The sequence below is a fragment of the Mytilus edulis genome, chromosome 7 (assembly GCF_963676685.1).
Source record: "Mytilus edulis chromosome 7, xbMytEdul2.2, whole genome shotgun sequence".
NCBI classification, from domain to species: Eukaryota; Metazoa; Mollusca; class Bivalvia; order Mytilida; family Mytilidae; genus Mytilus; species Mytilus edulis.
The window spans coordinates 60,260,958-60,267,641 of record NC_092350.1 but is presented as its reverse complement, the minus strand read 5'-3'; the positions used below and the strand labels follow the sequence as shown (position 1 = coordinate 60,267,641).

General features: G+C 30.7%; 1 long non-coding RNA gene across 1 annotated transcript; it reads right to left on the bottom strand.

The window, feature by feature from the left end:
* Positions 1-754: 754 nt before the first annotated feature.
* Positions 755-6,467, bottom strand: LOC139481903 (uncharacterized). Its single transcript, XR_011654724.1, has 4 exons — positions 6,247-6,467; positions 3,754-3,786; positions 2,126-2,256; positions 755-1,048 (listed from the first exon to the last, which is right to left on the bottom strand). It is a non-coding gene; the product is annotated as an uncharacterized lncRNA (long non-coding RNA).
* Positions 6,468-6,684: the final 217 nt, after the last annotated feature.

The window sequence follows — 6,684 nt, the reverse complement described above, 5'->3', positions numbered from 1 at the left end:
TAAAAATCCTCTTTTGTAATTATTACAGCACCTTTCAGTAGGGGTTTACTAATTGTTGCATTTTAGTAAACGATAATTGTACATTTAGAAGGATATATTGATAAATGCCTACATAAAACCCATAATCAATAGAAAAGACACAAGTATAGGTATTCTTTTGCTTTATAAGTATTTTGATCTGAGCGTCACTGATGAGTCTAATGGAAAGGAAACACGCGTCTGGCGTATTAAATTATAAGCCTGGTACCTTTGATAAATATTTACACCACTGGATCGATATCACTGCTGGTGGAATTTTCGTCCCCGAGGGTATCACCAGCCCAGTAGTCAGTACTTCGGTGTTGACATGAATATCAAATATATGGTCATTCATATAAATTTATGATTTTTATGAAATACTAAGGATTTTCTTTTTGGAATTTTGGGTCCTCAATGCGCTTCAACTTTGTACTCCTTTGGCTTTATAAATATTTTGATCTGAGCGTCACCGATAAGTCTTAAGTAGACGAAACGCGCGTCTGCTGTATTCAATGATAAGTCTGGTACCTTTGATAACTATTATATGAATTATCGCAAATGTATTGCATTACAAAGAAAGGAACAACATTGATAATTTGTTTCGTTTACAACAACAAATCATGTACTACATGCACCATATAGACTAGTTTACAGAAACCTTATATCAAAATCATTTATTCTACATGAATGATATACATCTACATTCATGTACTGCAAAGTAAATCATTTAACAAAGGAAATTTCTTTGCAATCCAGTTTACTAAAAACTTGGTTTCAGATGTACAGAACTTCATTAAAACTATATTTAATAAGGTTAAATATTAGAATATAATAACGTTTTACAATTAATATAATGAACAAGGTAACGCTATGTTTATAACAAGGCAAAACTACAGATGTAACTATTGTTGTCTTTAAGAAATACACAGGATTAGAGATCAGTGGTTATTTTTGCTCTGATTCATATACATATGTAAATTTGAAGATGGTCTTCCAGATAAAATAGTCAAATGTATTTTCTCCTACAAATCTACAATTCAAAACATATATTACTTGCATGTTACATGTCTAACAACAACAAAATTTATTTAATAAATATGACTCTTATTCCTCTTTGGTTTTATTTTTGCATTTAAAATTATAATTTTAACAGCAAAATAATATTCCTTAAACTGCTTTCGTAGTTTTGATCTTAGATATCATGCAGGCAAAAAAGCGATCAAGTCAAAGACAAAAGTACAACACCACGACAAAGCTCCTGACACCAATAACATCGAACAATAACACTTCACAGAATCCTACAAAAACAGGGATAAACTCAAGTGCTTGTAATTAGTAAACACGTCTTTGACTGTGTTGTGGAACCAATTTTGTTACTCAAAACAACTACACATCAAGAAGAAAAGACAACAAAATTGTTGTCAGTACAATTGGATCATATCTATTGTTATATATGACACATATATCAATAAATGTCGATTTGATCATAACGGCACCCGTAAAACTATTGATGCAACGGCTTTTTGTCATCAGTACTCCTGTTTCAAGATAATGCCAGTATATGAAAGGTTTGTATACTATATCAGCTGATAGGTACATACTAAGTGAATATCACGGCCCTGCTGGAACACATAAATGAAGCCAAAAAAAAAAAAACAACGATTAAAATCGTCTCGTTTGACTCAGAGTTCATTTCATTATCTTGATACAAATCACCATATAAACTGTAATTCAGTGGTTGGCGTTTGTTAATGTGTTACATATTTGTTTTTCGTTCAGATTTTGTACATAAATTAAGCCGTTAGTTTTCTCGTTTGAATTGTTTTACATTGTCATTTCGGGGCCTTTTATAGCTGAATATGCGGTATGGGCTTTGCTCATTGTTGAAGCCCGTACGGTGCCCTATAGTTGTTAATCTCTGGGTTATTTTGGTCTCTTGTCAAGAGTTGTCTCATTGTCAATCCTACCAAATCTTCTTTTTTTATATAAACATAACTTTATCTATATCACAATATCGTGTCAGAATTCTTAAGAAAGATAAAAAAAAATAAAAAAATAAAGAAAGTAAAATCAAATGTATCTAAAAGAATACACCTAAAATGCTTACTTCTCAAAATCTTGCATATTCAGCTTTTCGTTCCCAACATCTGCACTACATGGTATTGACTGATAAAGCAAGAACTGGTGTTGCTCATGCCCCTAAAGCTGCACCGATAAGCATTCCAACGGTATATTGTTCTAAATAAAATAAAATCATATGCAACTTTCTAACATAGGTATAAAAAAAGGTAAAATCACAGAAATACTAAAATCCGAAGAACTTCAAATACTTAAGTCCCTAGTCAAATGACAAAATCAAAAGCTCAAACAAATCCAAAATCTAAACAAGGTTTAATGTACCATTTTCTACATATTTTTGTTATTCTACTTTTACTAGTACATATAGTACATACATGTATCAAATGTGTTATATCATTGTATGGTAAAAGAGATTTATAGTGTATGAACAATGACTTTATATTTTTGTTATTTCCACACTTGATTCCTACCGCTCTTAGATTATTTGACGATAACACTGATGTCATGATAAAATTAATGTTAATTATATTGGATGGAGGTTTCATGGAACACTTGGCAGACCCAGTAACATAACGTTGTGTATAAGAACACTTCTGCTATTCAGGTATCCAATATAGTGAAGAACGATGCAGCGCAGCATCTTTGTTTTAAATTCCACAGAACAAAAAAAAACAAATTTATGACTATTCATGATTTTCCCTATACTCAGTGGTATTTGTGATAAATTTTTAGTTTTCATGTAAAATTTTGATACCTTATTCCTATATCAAACAGTATGTACGATGATGTTGGACATAATGCAATAAAATGAAAATAACACTTTTTAATTTAGTGCATCCTATTTCCTTTCTAGATTTACCTTCATCTGGAAAATTCAAACATAACCACTAGGGAGTCAATGATGTGTATTAATGTAGAAATAGGTGGCGCAACAAAAATCAAAACGAAACAAAATATAAAAGACATGAAAGAAGTTTTCAAGTTTATATAAGGTAAACTTTGTATTAGTTGAAACCTCAGTGTCTTCATAATGAATATGAGCCAATACTTTTCATAGTTAGAGCCCCTAAGCCTTTATTTTGACACCAAAAAATGCTGTAATTTTAACTGTATTAAATTTTTAATACCATTATTAAGAATCTACACCTATATCTGGAATATCTAGAGGAAAAATCACAAATCGATATCTAAAGATCTTATTGATGCATATTTTCAATATTTTTTTTAAAATTCAAGTTGATGAACTTACTCAAAAAACAGAAAAGAAGAGTTGAAATTTTAGTCATTTGTTAAATATGTCAACAGAAAATATCAATACATTCATGGATGATTATTTCTTTAATAGTTTTTATCAAAAGAATTGAATATCGAAAACAAAGCTCGATTTATTACTATTTTAATGAAAGTTTGCATATCTGACGATAGATTTGGGGTCAACCTATGACCTATTTTCGTACGAAATGACATATTACGGTCAAAAATGTTAATATCTGCGAAAGAAATGACATCGTACGGTTCAAAAATGGGTTACCTTCCAATAAAATGACATAATACGGTCAAATATGGGGTTATCTGTCAATGAAATGCATGGAAATGGATAACTCATTCAATGATACATTTCAAGTTTTAACAATATAAGTAACAGTTATTACTTACTTCTAATTGATGTGTTTGGTGTTGTTGGTGTATCTAAAAGTATTAAAACATATCTGAATGTTACACATCTACACACACAAACATACACACAGAACAGAAATATACACAAATGTAACAAAAGTAAAAAAACATAATATCCAAACGTTAAGGAAGAGTAAGAACAGGAACTCCGCAAAACAGAACTTTAATGTTTCGATAGAGCCTTTTTGTAACATTCATCATGCTGATTTACCTCAAATTCTATAAACATCATAGTTTGAGGTAGAAGAAAGAAACGCTAACAAAAACGGATTGAATCAGGATACAATTGAAAGCTTTGATATTTGTACGTCGACTTCAGACATTTGAGTTTTAAGAAATTCACAATTAAAAAAAGACAATTTAAAATAAGGAGCTGAAGTATGATTGTCAATGACACAAATATCATCCAAAATTCAATTGAAATGGATAAACGCAACTGAAGGTAGCCGTGTTGACTTCAACAATGACTACCAATAAAAGTCATTCTGAATTTATAGATTTATTTTCCAATTGGTTGTTCTACGTGTATAGGTAAATTAATCAGGTTTGTTTTAGTAAAAGTCTTAAATGTTTCACCAGTTATTTCCGAAAAAAAATATTGATGTTTGAAGTGCAGTTAATAATCTTTTTAATGATAGTTTCATTTTAAAAGTCCACATCTTGTTCATAGAAATAATCCGTTAAAATACTGTATGAAATAAGAAGATGTGGTATATTTGCCAATTAGACAATTGCAAATATCCATCAGATACAGAATGTTTAGATCAACGACCAACATTCCACAATTAACAAAACCCACATCGTATATACAGTTATTTGTGTTGAGGGTAAAAAAAATAAAAATAGAAAATACAGAACTTCTAGAGACATTTAAAGCAGAAAGTTGCTAATCAGATGGGAAGATCAAACGTTTGAATTTGTTTCATAATTTCTTTTATAACACATTTCAGCACAGATATATCAAACTGTAGCCAATGGCTTCATGTGTTACGATGAGCGTTTCTGTTTAATAATTTTTCATTCGTTATGTTCTGGTCATTCAATACCACTAACAAGATGTCAGTCGCTACCCTATATACGCTATTGTTTGGTTAATTAATACGGATAGCGTTTGACATCTTTAGACGAACAGATTGATCATTTTTACATACTCTGAACTAGTATATATATTTGTTAAGGGGCCAGTTGAATTATATGAACAGCAATTTACTGTTTTGATTTTGAAGGCGAATTTTATTTCGAAAGAAAATGAACAAAAGCTGTTAATATCGTGAGCTAACACGGATAAGCTGTAGAAAAATGGCGTTATTCCCTTATAGGTTTTTTTCCCGGTTTATGGAGGATTTAATCGAACTGCATTCTCTGTATGTGAATGCCCCAAGTCTGTGGGTATGTCTCTGATAATTTTTTTTCGTAAATGGTTTTGTTTTATTAATCAGGTTGTCAATCTTCTTTTTGAAGTGCTTCATATTTTTGATGTGTGGGCAAAATAAAGCCCTATTGCCGATAATTTCTCACATCCATGTCATTTAAACATTGCTTGATAATTGTATCATTTGCAACCATACAACATCTTCTTAATACTATGTCTGTCCCAAGTTAAGAGCCTGTAAATCAGTGGTTGTCGTTTGTTGATGTGTTACATATTTGTTTTCCGTTCATTTCATGTACATAAATTAGGCCGTTATTTTTCTCATTTGAATTGTTTTGCATTGTCATTTCGGGCCTTTTATAGCTGACTATGCGGTGTGGGCTTTGGCAATTGTTGAGGGCCGTGCGTTGACCTTAGTTAAGACCTTAAATTTTTGTGTCAATTGGGGTCTTGTGAAGAATTGTCTCATTGGCAATCATACTACATCTTCATATATGTATATATATATAAGTTTTCCAGCGTCTGTGAAAGCATGGACTGAAAACCAACCGTCCATTTTTTCTTTCAGAATGATTAAAAACTCAATAATTTCTATTTGATTAAAAGTTTATGGTGAATTGAAACATTCATCTGGTTGTAAAAAAGTGTTGCATTTGGGGAGAAACCAGACCTGGAATGAGGAAAGATATCATTTTTACTGGAAGTAATCATAAAAATGTATAACAAAAAACCGGACGTAGATAAAAGTTGTTTTTACTTAAAGGTCTCATAACTTTTTATTCCTCATAGCCTGAGGTACTTTTTAAAATTTAATCATAATTTTATATTACAACATGTATGATATATACGTGGAAAAAAATCTATGTAGCATTCAATTAAAATACTGCAATCCTATCGTCACAATGCGTTCGATAAGATGTCAAGTTTCTGAAAATGAAATGAAGAAATTTTTTTTAAACATATTCAATAATTGAATATATTTTGGGTGTTCAAGTTAAAAATGACTCACGTTTCATACATTATTAGGTAAATAATTTTTTATCACTGTTAAAGTGTGTACATATCATAGAATAAAAATACAAAAGCTTAGTTATACATACATTTACATTTTCCCGTAGTCTGTTTGCAGCCTTTAGATTGACAGTCAGAAGAACATTTCAAATTGCATGTTGGACCGTAAAAACCAATTCCACATTCTCTGCACTCACCATTCTTATCACATAAAACGCAATGTATGCTGCAACTTACACCTCTCTCAATTCTGAATAAACTCAAACCATTTACACGATGTCTGTAGTCATCAGCGGGTCTTTTATTAGAAAAACCTGTATCAAGTATATCAAATTTGAAAATCAATCAAATTTATACTTTTCACCCCTGTTATCAACAATTGAAATTACTTTTGGAATACAACCACTAATGGATAACTCCATGTCATTATGTGTTTAATTATGCAACATTGTCCGTTCATAAATATCTGGCTTAAGTTTAAAAAAAAGTGACATGAAGTCATTTTATTGGAGAAATATACTTTATCA